This window comes from Myotis lucifugus, unplaced genomic scaffold (genome assembly GCF_000147115.1).
Source record: "Myotis lucifugus unplaced genomic scaffold, Myoluc2.0 scaffold_791, whole genome shotgun sequence".
Taxonomy (NCBI): domain Eukaryota; kingdom Metazoa; phylum Chordata; class Mammalia; order Chiroptera; family Vespertilionidae; genus Myotis; species Myotis lucifugus.
In genome coordinates, this window is record NW_005871839.1 from 8,983 (window position 1) to 22,510 (window position 13,528).

Consider the following 13,528-nt stretch of genomic DNA (forward strand, 5'->3'; position numbering starts at 1 on the left):
GGCGCGCTCCGGGTGCGGGCCGGCGCGCAGAGCGGGGTCTGGGGCGCCAGGAGGCCTGTGGGCGGTGGACTAGCTCCGCTGTCGGGGAGCTGCGGCTCCGCTGGACTCGGCGCCCCATCCCGGGCTGACTTTGGGGCGCTCCCCCGTTCTCGGCAAGTGTGCATGGGCTCTCCCCGACTTTGGACGGTCCCAGCCTGGCTGCTTCTTGGCCTGGGAGGCCCCCCCACCTCCACCCCAGGGGGTCCCCGTCACACCCAAGCCCACGAGGGACCCTGGGAGCTGCGGGTGGAGGAACGCAGAAGCCCCTTTCCTCGCCACCCGCGCGCCCCTCAGCGTCAGCTCACACCCAGGGCCGCTGCTGGGCATGCGCTGGGCTCCGCGTCCCGGGCGCTGCCAGCTGCGGGCTGGTTCCCCTTCTGCTCGGAGCCCAGAGGGCTCCCAGGACGGCAGGACAAGGTTGTGCAGACTCAAGTCGTCCTAACTTACATGTGAGTGAAGTTGGCGAGGATAAGTCTCAGGAAATAAGCGCAGAAGCACAGGCTACCCCCCTCCCCCCCCAAGAAGCACCCGCTTTCCTCCGTGTCCGAATCCTGGGTCGAGCCCCGCCCCCTGCTCCGTGAACCGCACACACAAGCTCGCCCACGACCCTCCCAGGCCAGGAGCAGCCCCTATCGTCACAGCCGTCATCATCAAACAGCAACCACAAGGAAGTCAGTGAAGTTTGCAGCCTTAGATGAATCCAAGCCGTTGCTGATAGAAACATGAGTATCTGGATTTACTGCCCATCAGACCCCGAGGGAGAGAACCTGACACAAAGCCCCGCAGGACCGAGTCCCCGTTATCTAGGGCTCAGCTGGGGGCATCCACTGTCATTCATGCCCGACTGCAACCAAGTCAGCCAGCCACGGCATAATTCTAAACTGTACATCGCAGACAAAATGCAATCATATCCACAACAGTCGACTCTGATTCTTAAAAACGTCTATTTAAGGCCAAGACAGAGGAGGCTGCACACACCCAGGACGGAGGCTGGAGGCCAGAGGCCGGCGCAGGAGCCGCGTCTGGGTGTGACCTGTGACCGCCTCCTGCAGGCAGCTCTCCCTCCCAGAGAAGGTGCCTGCCCAGCGGGGAAGGGGGGGGACTGGCCGGTCATACTCCTCGCCCCTCCCTCCATCCACAGAGACACCAGGGCCACGAGGCCATAGGCTCAGTGTCCCGTGAGCCCAGCTCCCGTGTGATGTTCCCTCTCGGGCTGAGGACACAGGAGGGAGGAAGGGAGGCCTAGGGGTGATTTTCGTGGCAGGAGGGGAAGCTGTGATGCTGTGGCCGTGGCCATGGCGACCAGCAGCATCCTCACCAGACTGCTGAGCACCATGGCACTGGTCCAGCCCCAAGCCTGGACCCTGGAGAGAGGAGGCTCCACGGGGCGTTTGCCAAATAACGCAGCCACGGGACGGGAGGCAGCCACGGGACGGGAGACGGGGCGAGGTTCACCCTGAATGTAATCCTCCCAATGAACTGCAAAGCGAACACCAGCTCTGTGAGCTTGCAGTGCCGATGGATGAGGAACAGAAAACTCACAGTGCATCTTCAGGGATCACTGTAAATATAACCTGTATTCAGAACACTTCCCTGCCGTGGAAACGCGCGAGAAGCTTCAGGATCCCCAGACGCTGGCACTAAGCTGTGAGCCTGAGCACGGAGGCGCGTTTGGAAGACACTGTGCTGGTATCATCCCTGCAAGGAGCATCAGAGGGCAGTGCGTCCATTTCCTCCCCCGAGAATAAAAGCGAGCTCTTCCAAAATAAGTTACTCTGCGGAAAATGCGCGTCTGTCTCTGCAATCCCCGCCTTCTCTGGGCTGAAGTCCTTTCAAACAATGAGCTGTGGGCCGCGCCTCCTGCGGAATGGGATGGGCAGTCGGAGTTCTTCTCAGCAAATAAAGTCGCGATCCCTCTATTCAGGCCCGGAGGCCAATGCCAGGTGGGGCTCAGCCGCTGGCACTAAGTGTAAGGTTATTCCTCTGCCCTCTCTGCCCTTCTGGGATGTGGGTTTCAGCCCCACAGGAAGACGGACGCTTTCTGAACACACGGGTTAAAGAACCCGGTCTCTCTGAAGTCACTGAGCTTTCTGTTTGCCGGGCCAGGAAGGGCACAAGACAACCCCCGACCCTGGGCATGTCTCCCAGGCCGGCCTGGAAGCCCCTCAATCGCCTGTCCCCTCTTTTGGAGGGAGGGCAATAATTTACCTCTTTGCCTGCGATCTACCTGCAACGCGCTCCCCTGGGAGGTCAGTGCGGGGAATGTTCCTGGGGAAGAGCAGCCTTGGTCCCCGAGCCCCTGAGGGAAGAACTGCTCTCCAGACCTGGTGTGAGCAGAGCCCTCCTGGCTCCATCACCGCTTCCCGGCTCTGGTTTTCCCTCTGTCATGGCCTCTCCCAGGCTGTCCTGCCTGCAGATGCACCTGCCACCAGACCCTCACGGTTTATCTGCACCACCTCCTGTTCCGCCTGAAATGGTCTGGTCGACCAGCTGCCTGGCCTGTGATGGCTTCTGTCATCCACAGCCACTCATGGGCCTCCGTGACCAAGAGCCCTTTTGATGGTGTAGCTACAAAGACATCCCAATACCCACGGTCATCTGGGTTTTATCCTATGCCATCTGCTTGGAGTTTGTAATTTTGCGTTTCACATTTAGGTCTGTGATCCATTTTGAGTTAATTCTGTGCTGGGTGTGAGGTCTGTGTCTAGCTTTACTTTTGTAAGAAGCTATCCAGTTATTCCAGCTCCCGTGGCTAAAGGGACTGTCCTTTCTCTGTTGTGCTGCCCCTGCGCCTCTGTCAAAGATCAAGTGACTGTATTTATGGGGTCTGTTCTTGGCTTTCTGCTCTGTCCCATTGCTCTACTTGCCCATTATTTCACCAACAACCCGCCCCCCCATGGTCACGGCAGCTTTATGATAAGTTAAGACCCCCGAGTGTCAGGCCCTCCACTCTGTTCTCCTCCTTCAATACTGTGCTGGCCCCTCAGGGCACGTGGCTTCTCTCCATAGAAACTTCAGAATCATTCTGTCGATAGCCACAAACCAACTTGCTTGAATCTGGTTGGACTGCATTGAATCTATAGGTCAAGTTGGGAAGAACAGACATCTGGTCAACATTGAGTCACCTCCCCAGGAACGTGGACCATCTTTGCATCCATTCAGGTCTTCTCTGACTCTTTTCATGAGTGAGGTGGTTTTCCTTACATTTATTTTGTACGTTTCTTAGTCTTAGGTCTCAGCGTTTCTCCTTATTTGGGTGCTTATGCCCATGGCGTTGGGTTGTTAATTTCAGATTTCAGTGGTTCCCGCTGGTGTGTAGGAAAGTGATGGCTTTTGTGCATTAAGTGTGAGCCCTGCAGCCCGTGCTGTAGCCACGTCAGTTCCAGGAGATTGTTGTTCTTGAGTCTTTGGCATTTCTACACATACAGGCATATCTTCTGTGAGCAAAGACAGTTTATTTCTTCCTTCCCAAACTGCACAACTCTTACTATTCTGATAGCTAACTTTTAATTGCCAGGATCCGACTGTTAGATCTGATGATGATCACGTCCGATGATTAGAGGAGTAAGAGCTGTTTCCAGCGGGAAGTGGACGGGGGTGGACCAGGGGGTCAGTCACAGACCCTGCTTACCAGGCTGGGAAGGGAGTGGCTGCGCTGGGAGGGGGCATGGAGGCCTTGGGGTGGAGGATGTCCTGTCGTGACTGCTGGTGGGGAGCTCGGGAGAGACAGACATACGAATGTTTGTGAGCTCTCTCACCTTGGTGACTCCTGTTAGCCAGTCATTATTCCTTCAGCGTATCTGAAATGCAGGTAATAGTAAATGTTATGTTCAAAGTTAGAAACCTTTACAACCATCAATTAATATATTTCTCTGCATGTTGGCCTTGAATAGAAATTCGAGGCAGAAATAATGCTGACAATTTTATTAACCAATGTCACCCCAGTAAATTCAATAAAAAAGAAATAATGCTGAGAAATCCATCCCATTAAAAAGAAAGAGCAATTACTGAAAAATTACCATTATCCTCGTGAAAATGGAGTGCCAGCGCACATTCCTCCATCAATTATGACCCATTAAGTCCGAGGAAGTAATCTGGAAATGACCGGACTGCGTCAGCGGTCCCATAGTCTTCTAAACTATAAGGCGTGCCCTTTGACCCCTAGTCACTCTGATGGGCTGTGTGACCTGGTGGGCATGCTCTGAAAGACAATCTGGGGGAAAAATATAAAAAGAACATAAAATTTCCTGTGACTAATGTCAATTCTCTTAAAAGTTCATAATGTTGATTTCAAAATGTCAGAAAGCCTGGCTCTGGCTTTCTTCTCGTGTTAAGAACTTGCTCCCACTGTGACCTTGTTTCTCCCTGTGCCGTGTTCCATTTCTGTGACGTCCCCACGGCTCACAGGGCTGCGGGACCAAACTTTGCTTGAACGTGTGCGGGCTGGGCTACCTCCGTGTCACACGCCCTCCGTTAAGTCCACATCTCCAGCTGCCACAGAACTTGTTGAAAAGCCTGGGGTATCTGGGGAGGGGGGCAGGGGGGGGAGAGAACCGTGACGAGAGGGAGCCTGCCCTGGACGTGAAGGCGCCCGTGGGGATAGCAGCTGGGATGCCCAGGCTGACAGAGATGGATGTGGGGACCTGTCCACTGAACACTCGTAACAGTCGATAACTTTCATCCTGTCACTGACTTGTCATAACTTCAAATCACTGTCGTCATTATGGCCCAGCATGTGTCTTTGCCTGTGAATGGAACCGTGACCTCCTTGGTTCATAGGTCGATGCTCAACCACTGAGCCACGCCAGCTGGGCAACATAGATGAACATTAAATACATATGACTAATGAAAGAAAAACTTGAGAAGGCTGCATATTGTGATTCCAACTATGTGATGTTCTGGAAAAGGCAAAATTATGGAGACGATAAAAATGAGTGGTTAGCAGGGGTGAGGGGAGGAGGGATGGGCAGGCAGAGCACAGGATGTTCAGGGCAGGGAAACCATTTGTGATGCTATAATGATGTCATCATACATTTAACCCATAGAATGTGCAACACCGTGACCCTCACTCACACCGTGGACTCTGGGTGACGAGGTGTCAGTGCAGGCTCCTCGGCTGTAACAAATGTCCCACTGGGTGGGGATGCTGATGGAGGGAGGCTGTGCCTGTGTGGAGCTGGGGCCACATGAGAAATCTCTATACACTCCCCTCCATTTTGCCGTGAACCTTCTCTAAAATACCTAGTATAAAATCTTAATAAAAAATTCTATGCTGTCTAGAGTGTAACCCACCGATTCTACCTGCCTGTGAAGAGAAATCCTCACAGTGTGCATGGAACACCTGTTTATGTATTTAAATATTATTCATGAGAGAGGCAAAATTGAAGGGCATAATTGTAGCATCAAGAACCGTCACTTCCAGCTAGATTAGAGGCCATGGCTGCTGAAGCTGGCGTAGGTGGGCCCTTACTGAGGAGTTCATGAGGTACAGTCAGCTGACGAGCAGATGAGGTCGCGATGAGGAGCCGAGTCCTGAGGAATTGCTGTCATCTCGCCTGCCGCCGAGTCGCGCCCGGAGATTCTTGGATTAATGATCTGTCATTTTCTGTAGACACGCATCTCCAACCCATGAACCCACAAGTATTGCATGAAAATTCCATTAAGTAGGGAATGCATTTCATGTGTGTTGATATCATGTCTAAAAATAGCAAGGGTCCCGACCACCATTGACAGCATACATTCCTTTTTCCATCAGTCAGGTTACATGAGCCCAGATGTCGGTCGGCACGGAGGGGCTGAGCAGACGGAGCACGTGGCCTGTCTGGCTGGCCTCCCCACCCAGGAATCTGCGAGTGTGGCTTCTTCATTTAGGATGTGGCCACTCTGAATTGAGAACATGAAATCTCTCCAAACATCCATGTAAACCCGCGTCCAAACCTCAGGGTCTCATGCTCCGTAAAGCCCGACTTTAGCTCACACTTAGCAAACCAATGGATACCCTAACTTCTGTTAACCAGTTAACTACCACACGTCCAAAACGGAAACCATCCCCATACGCCACGATATTTTGAATTTAATTTAAAAAATCAATTTGCAATGAATATTATGAAAATAAATATATTACAATTCGGGTGTTCTTGAATATTTTCAGCTGAAAATTCTCATGAAAAATGACTTTAAAGTTGGTCAGGGCTGCCACTTGGGAAAACATTTTTTTTTTTTAACAGATGCACGTGGCATGTGGGGAAGGTCCATCGCTTGCGTCTTCAGACGCTCATGGCATACAATGGGTTAAATTTTATACTTCTCAGCTTCTCTATAAAAACCCCTGAGCCCTTGAAAACACAGGTTTGGGTGGGATCCAGGACTTCAGGACGAGGAAAGAATTCAGAGGCTGCCCTGGAAGAGAATCAGAAAACAAACTCAAGACGGGAGTTGCGGTGTTTTTGAACTTAACTCCGGGCTGTCCTTTGGAATGAAGGCCGAGCCAGAGCGCAGCTTCCCAAACGTGCAAAGGGAGCATCTATACAGAGATCTGGAGCCAAAGCTGAACATAAGCCCAGGAAGTTTAACTGACCTAGAATGTGGCATATTACAAATTGTAAGGACCATTTTCAGGGAAACACAAAGTAATAAAAAGACAAGGCCACAAACACTGTGTGAACTAAAGCCAATTATTACGTTTCCTGTGTCCAGTGCCTTTACTTGTGACGTTAAAACAGCAGCCACAGGGAACCCGGGAAAGTGAGAGAACCCTTCTGATCTGAAATGAGGAACGTCAGAAGACAGCTGAGAGAGAGAGAAACACAGACCATGGTTAGCATAGTAGCCTTTACATTTATTAGCTTGCATTAATTCTGTGTGCCACTGGAAATGTTTATCTTCCCAAAGGTGTCATAAAAATAAAATATTTAGGAAAGAGTGCATATATATGCTTTTAATTACTAACATACATATATCTATATCTATATCTATCTATCTATCTATCTATCTATCTATATATGCCCTTTAAAATGAAGAATGTTTCCTTTATTTATTTTTTAAATGAAGGATACTATTTTTCACGGAGATTTCTTCTGTGTCTTGGTTGATTAAACATCATAGAATAAAATATTTTTAGATGAATAACTTTAACATAGCTAATTCATAATTAATACTATCATTAACATATCTCAAATGTACTAGAACACTGGAGACCATTTTTCAATAAAAGTTACTATGGGTTTAGATAATTAAGTTCTCCTTTAAGAATAAAAATTATAACATCTCTGTAATTTAATATTTATAACTTCTAATTTTTCTATGATAAAAGTAAGATTCCTTTTTCCAGAGGTAAAAATTCCCAATGCTGTGCACCGGGCAGCGGGCAGCGTCCTATTTGCTTCCTGCTGGTTGATGGGGCCGTTTCGTGAACTCAGCAACCTGGACGACAGGTGTCCTGGGACCCGGTACAGGTGGGCTCTGGGGGCCTGGGGTTTTTAGGAGGCAGGTCTTTTTCGGCGCCTTATCTTGTCCTTCCAACAAGGCTGTGCGTGTGCAATAGCTTTCCCCCCGCTTCCTGTCCTGCTGCGGTCCCTCCACATCCATCTCATCGTCCCATCCCCCATGTCCAGGCTGGTCTTCCAGGGATCTGCTCTCTCCGCCTTCTTTCTCTGAAGCTGTGCAACCACCGACTCAGAAGTCCTTTCTCTAGGGGAGAGTCCCTCCTTTTCCAGGAATAAAAACACCTCCTCCCACCCCCTGTGCTGCACACTTACATCTTTTTATCTTGTTATGACACATACCACAGCCCATCCATAAAAATAAATTTACTTCCACAGGAGACATTTAGAAATAGACAAGGGCCCTATAAAGCAGGAAGGTTTATTAAAATTTGAAAGAGTACATAGAGTATTTGCAAGAAGATGAGTGGGAAAAGTGACAGCAAGACAGTGTGCAATGCTGTGTGACAATTTCCGAGGCATCCGTGAGCTATTCACCATGTGGGCACGGGTGAGGGCGTGAGGCCACCGGGGACTCCCAGGTTGCACTCGTGAAGGGGCGGATTCTTATGCTCAAACTTGATTAAATTCCACCGTGTTCATACACAGCTACTGATGCAGGACAGGCAGGTACGTGATCAAACTCACGAAAGGAAGAGCGGCCCCCGTCTGTCCTGCTCCATTTTCCCTTCTTTGGGGGACCTTCCTCACTGCCTTGTCCGTTCTCTGGTATCTGTCAGTTTTGGCTTCCGCATTGTGTTTTATGCAGGTTCCCAGGTGTTTTGTCTGCAGTGAGCAGGGGAAGTCCTCCTCAGCTCTGCATGCCCTCTGGTTAGGAAAAGCCTCTGGTGACAGCGATGTGGGTGAGGACCTGGGCAGGACAGGAGCAGACCTCCCCAGGCACCTGGAGCTGCTCTGCAGCCCTTCCTTCCATGCACAGCTGCCTGTCAGCCGATGGAGCCACCTGTCAGTGATGGGCAGCATGCAGGGCACCTGCTGTGCCACCACTTTCTCCTGCTCATGTGCTGCTCTCTCTACAGAGATCATGACATGGGTCCAGGATTCACACAGATGTGTCCTTGGTTTCCTGCATCTACTGTTCCTCCTAGGATGGCATTGCCAAGCAGATGAGTCATATCTGCAATCCTGTGCACACCCCTGTGCACACCCTGCGCCATGGCTCCTTGTCGCAGACCCTGGACAGCGCCTGTCTGTGAGTCACGTCATTGCAGACACAGTCACTGTTCTCCAGCCCTGAACCCCCCTCACCGGCTAGAGAGGCGAGTGTGCAGCTTCGGGAGGAGTTGGGGACCATGTGTTCCTGCTCAGCGCCAACGGGAGCCCAAGTGCCCCAGACAACCCCTCTCCACGTTTCTCTGACGGTAGAAGATGGCAAGTAAAACAGAATTCTTATAAAATGCTGAATATTTTTTGTGATAGATTTCCAAGGCAAAAAATAGAAACTATATTAGAAAAGTGGGCCTGGCAAGAGGAAAGATCCAATTCTAAGCACCTGTCAACGTTCCGAATTGCCTTTGATTTTATGCCTGAGGGAGTTTAAAATAGCCACACAAACCTCAGTGAAAAGCAAGTGTATAAGTGAAATAAAATAAGAAATTCTACTACTGTATAAATAATTGGAATTCCATTACATAATAGATTAGCGAGAAGAAAGTGCAGATTCCTTAATATAAACAGAGGGGCCTGTGCAGGATGTGCTCGTCCCGGGCGAGAGACGGAGAACAACGTGAAGCTACTGCTGCAGGTAAAGCTCCCACGGACCAGTTCGCTGCAGCCTCTTTTAAAAACGAATGCTCTTCGTGGCTGTGGAGACATTGTTAGGATGGGCTACACTCTTAAAATGATGAAACTGACATTGGTGTAAATATACAGAGGATGAAGGAAATAAAGTATATGCTCTTATAAGTTCTATTGGACAGAGTAATTCTTTTTTTTAAAAAAATATATTTTATTGATTTTTTTACAGAGAGGAAGGGAGAAGGATAGAGTCAGAAACATCGATGAGAGAGAAACATCGATCAGCTGCCTCCTGCACACCTCCTATTGGGGATGTTCCCGCAACCAAGGTACATGCCCTTGGCCGGAATCGAACCTGGGACCCTTCAGTCCGCAGGCCAACGCTCTATCCACTGAGCCAAACCGGTTAGGGCCAGAGTAATTCTTAAATCAAGAGAATTTCTTAACCTCATGACTATGTTGTTCAGTGTTAGACAATCTTGGTAAAGGTAATTATTAACAGTTACATTAAACAGCTTGTAGTGAAAGAAATCGCAGGAGAGAAACACAATAGGAACATACTTGATGAAAAGGAGGCTGGACTTCTTCTACGGTGGGACAGCGATGAGACACTGCACCCAGGGGCCAGCCTTCTGCCCTCGCCACGCCACACCCCTCGCGGGGGTCTCTTGGATGCTCTCCTCGGGACTCTGTGAACGAAGACGGTTTCCACAGACAGAACCGTGTCCTGTGCGTGTCTGTCTCCTTTACAGAAAGAGAAACCTGAACCTGGCAAGTTAAAAAATCAAGAAATTTACATCTTCCACAAAAGATCTATTTAGCCGAAACCGGTTTGGCTCAGTGGATAGAGCGTCGGCCTGCGGACTGAAGGGTCCCAGGTTCGATTCCGGTCAAGGGCATGTACCTGGGTTGCGGGCACATCCCCGGTAGGAGATGTGCAGGAAGCAGCTGATCGATGTTTCTCTCTCATCGATGTTTCTAACTCTCTATCTCTCTCCCTTCCTCTCTGTAAAAAATCAATAAAATATATTAAAAAAAAAAAAGATCTATTTATTAGGCAAACGCAATCTCCAGCTTCAGAAAAGACGTGTAAACAGCTGGTTTAATAGAGCAGAAACATCCATATTAGGAAAAGTAATTTGAGCTGCACAGCCACACTGATTGGGCCTGAACCGGCTGTAGATTCTCAGACAAAATGTTTCTGGCCTTTAAACCTTTTCAAGACACAATATTCAATGCGCAATGCAGCGCAGAAAGGTGGGCTATGACACCTCCCAGAGTGAAATACAAGCGCTGTGTTGCTGTCCACGGCTGACGCACACTTCTACCTGAGCAGGACGGAGTGGGAAGCAGAAGGAATGTTGTCTGTGCATTAAAAAGAAGAGGGCCTGGGGAGAGATGGGTTGGGATATTATAGAAGTAGTAATAGTTATTATCATTTATTAAGCAAAAGCATTCACTTGGCACAATGCATGGCCTTTAGGGCATATTATCACAAATCCTAGAAACCACCCATCAGAAAGGCATTATTAGCCACTTTTACACACAATAAACTAAGACTTGGGCAATTAAAAAATAATAACCCCAGGCCACGCTGCTGTGAGGGAAATCGTTCATGTTCAAATCCAGTTTTCTCTCATCTAAAATCCGTTTTCCCAGAGCCGCCTTCCAAACACGTGCTGGAAACTCTGTCCTCAGCACCTGTGCTCACCTCCTCCATTGGTAACATATTGTTACTGATTCAATGTCCCCGAAGAAGACAGGAACTACACTTGTTTCCCCGAACTCTTCTTTCTCCTTTTGCATGAAAGGTCTTTGTCTAGGAACAGAAAGTTTTGCAGTCACAGCATTTGATTATGTGTTGTCCTCGGGTCTCTATACAAATACTAGAGGCCTGGTGCACGGATTCGTACACTGGTGGGGTCCCTCGGCATGGCCTGCAGGGATTGGGCCGAAACCGGCAGTCCAATGCCGTCTGCCCTCCTGCTCATCCTGGCTCCACTGCGCCTGCCGCAGGCTCACGCCCAGTCAGTCCCGATTGGGACAGGCTTACGCCACCGCGTCTGGCGCCCGTGGGTCAGCTGAGCAGCGCTCCTGATGTGGGAGCGCACTGGCCACCAGAGAGCAGATCCTGCCTTGAGCATCTGCCCCCTGGTGGTCAATGCGTGTCATAGTGACCGGTAGTTCAGGCTTTTATATATACAGACTAGAGGCCCAATGCATGAATTCATGCACGGGTGGGGTCCCTCAGGGTGGCCTACAGGGATCGGGCCCCAGCTCATGCCCCCAGCCTCACAGCCCTGCAGCCCGCCTGGCACCCCGCCATGGCCTGGCGCTGCCCCTTCACCTGCTCCACCATCCCGCCTGTGGGGCGATCGGCCGGGGCCGGGCCCCCCCGCCGCCACCACTGATCGCTGTCTGCAGGGCGATCGGTGGGGTGATTGGGCCCCGCTCGCATCTGCCTTGGCCTGGCGCTGCCTGCTCATCTGCTCCACCATCCCGCTGCGGTCCCGCTCTCATCGCGGCCCATCAGGACTGGCAGCACTGCCACTGCCAGCCCTGCGTCGCCGACACCCACCATGTTCCACGCCGCCCCCAGGTGGTCAGCACACATCATAGCGAGCGGTCGAACTTCCAGTCGAGGGGACAATTTGCATATTAGGCTCTTATTATATAGGATAGACACACCCCACAACGTTTTCATCACTAATTACTAAACGAGCTGTCAGGACAGGCTCATCAGTTCATTCACATTGCAATCGTTTCCACAGATAACACATGACTAATGCCCTGGAGAGGCTCGGATCAGACAGGCAGAACATAAATCCCACCAAATCGGCACAGCAGTGTGGCCATGCAGTCACAAACTCCTCTGTGAGCACAAGGGTAGAGATGCACTGACAGAATATGTTTTTACTGATTTCAGAGAGGGAGGGAGGGAGGAACATCAATGATGAGAGAGAATCATGCATCAGCTGCCTCCTGCACGCCCCTACTGGGGATCAAGCCTGCAATCCAGGCCTGTGCCCTTGACCTGAATCGAACCCGGGACCCTTCAGTCCACAGGCCAACGCTCTATCCACTGAGCCAAACCAGCTAGGGCTGCACTGACAGAATATTGAAAAAATAAAGTGGAAATGAGGTATTAAATTGTTGGGTTTTATCTCTAAAGCTTTTATTACCCATGATTATGGATTTTTCACAAGCACATTTTAAAATAATTTTTTAAAGGCAATCTAATAAAGAACCCCCAAAATAACACATTTAGCTATTCCATGGTGTACAATTTTCTCACCTAAAGTCCAATGGTGTTGATTAAAACCTCTCCGTTCAACAGGTACGAATATATGAAAACTCATTTTGTTGCAAACATCGTGAAAAAGGTGGACCAGATCCCACAGCGCGGGACCTGGTACCGGCCTCGTGCTGCCACCTGCTGGCGCCCCCGTTAAACTGCGGCTCCGCTGTGAGCCCGTGGACGCCCGCTCACCTGGCGCCCCGGCCCCCCGGCCCCCCACTCCCACCCCCGGGCCTGAGCGCCGCTCCGGGGACTGGGGGCACCGCCGGAGGGGCAGTCACCTCCTGGGCGGAAGTCGGGAGAGAATAAGGGTGTCGGCTTTGCGGGAAACAGTCTGCACTGCACGTGCGGGGTCACTTTGGATCTTTCCGGATCTTTCCACTCAGGTGCAGGGAACACTGTGCCTGACTTTGGGAAAAGGAAAAAACCTATTATCGAAAATTAGGAGGACACTGAGCTCAAAGGGGCGGCCGTGACGATAGAGCCAAAGGGCGGAGAAGGCCGCGGGCGGGGCAGGAAGCCGACGGAACCCTAACACCCCCAAACGGGAGGCCAGAGAGCAGGACCCGGCGCTCCCTCCGCCCGCGAGCACGTGCCCGCCGCCCACCGCCATCCCGTAAAGTCCAACGAGGGGACACGGGGCCTGGCTGTCGGACCCGCATGTCTGCGTGTGGGCGGGAGAGGGGGCTGGACCGGGGCCGGAGCGGGCAGCCCGGCCGCCTCCGTTTCTCCCAGGAAAAGACCATGAACTCGCAGGCCCTGGACGCCACACCGGGCACCGGGCGGCCCGCGGCTCTTAGTGCTGCGTTCGGTGGTAAGGGAGGACGGTCCGCTCTCTTTATATCTGTTACGTATGCTCCGTGTGTCCAGCTCAGGCGCCTTCTGCTGCGGCGAGCTTTACCCTCCCGCGTTGTTTGTATATAAATTTATTTTTTTGTCTTTGTGTTTTTGG

General features: G+C 50.9%; 2 long non-coding RNA genes across 2 annotated transcripts in view; one reads left to right on the forward strand and one right to left on the reverse strand.

The window, feature by feature from the left end:
- The window catches only part of LOC111823982, a 7,476-nt gene extending 1,331 nt beyond the window's left edge, over positions 1-6,145 (forward strand). Inside the window, exon 2 of the long non-coding RNA XR_002827102.1 lies at positions 5,795-6,145. This is a non-coding gene — a long non-coding RNA (uncharacterized LOC111823982). The remainder of the gene's footprint in view (positions 1-5,794) is intronic.
- The window catches only part of LOC106695047, a 12,402-nt gene continuing 463 nt past the window's right edge, over positions 1,590-13,528 (reverse strand). Inside the window, exons 2-6 of the long non-coding RNA XR_002827101.1 lie at positions 12,574-12,984; positions 10,990-11,097; positions 9,840-10,046; positions 4,059-4,252; positions 1,590-3,839 (exon numbers count right to left, since the gene is read on the reverse strand). This is a non-coding gene — a long non-coding RNA (uncharacterized LOC106695047). The remainder of the gene's footprint in view (positions 3,840-4,058; positions 4,253-9,839; positions 10,047-10,989; positions 11,098-12,573; positions 12,985-13,528) is intronic.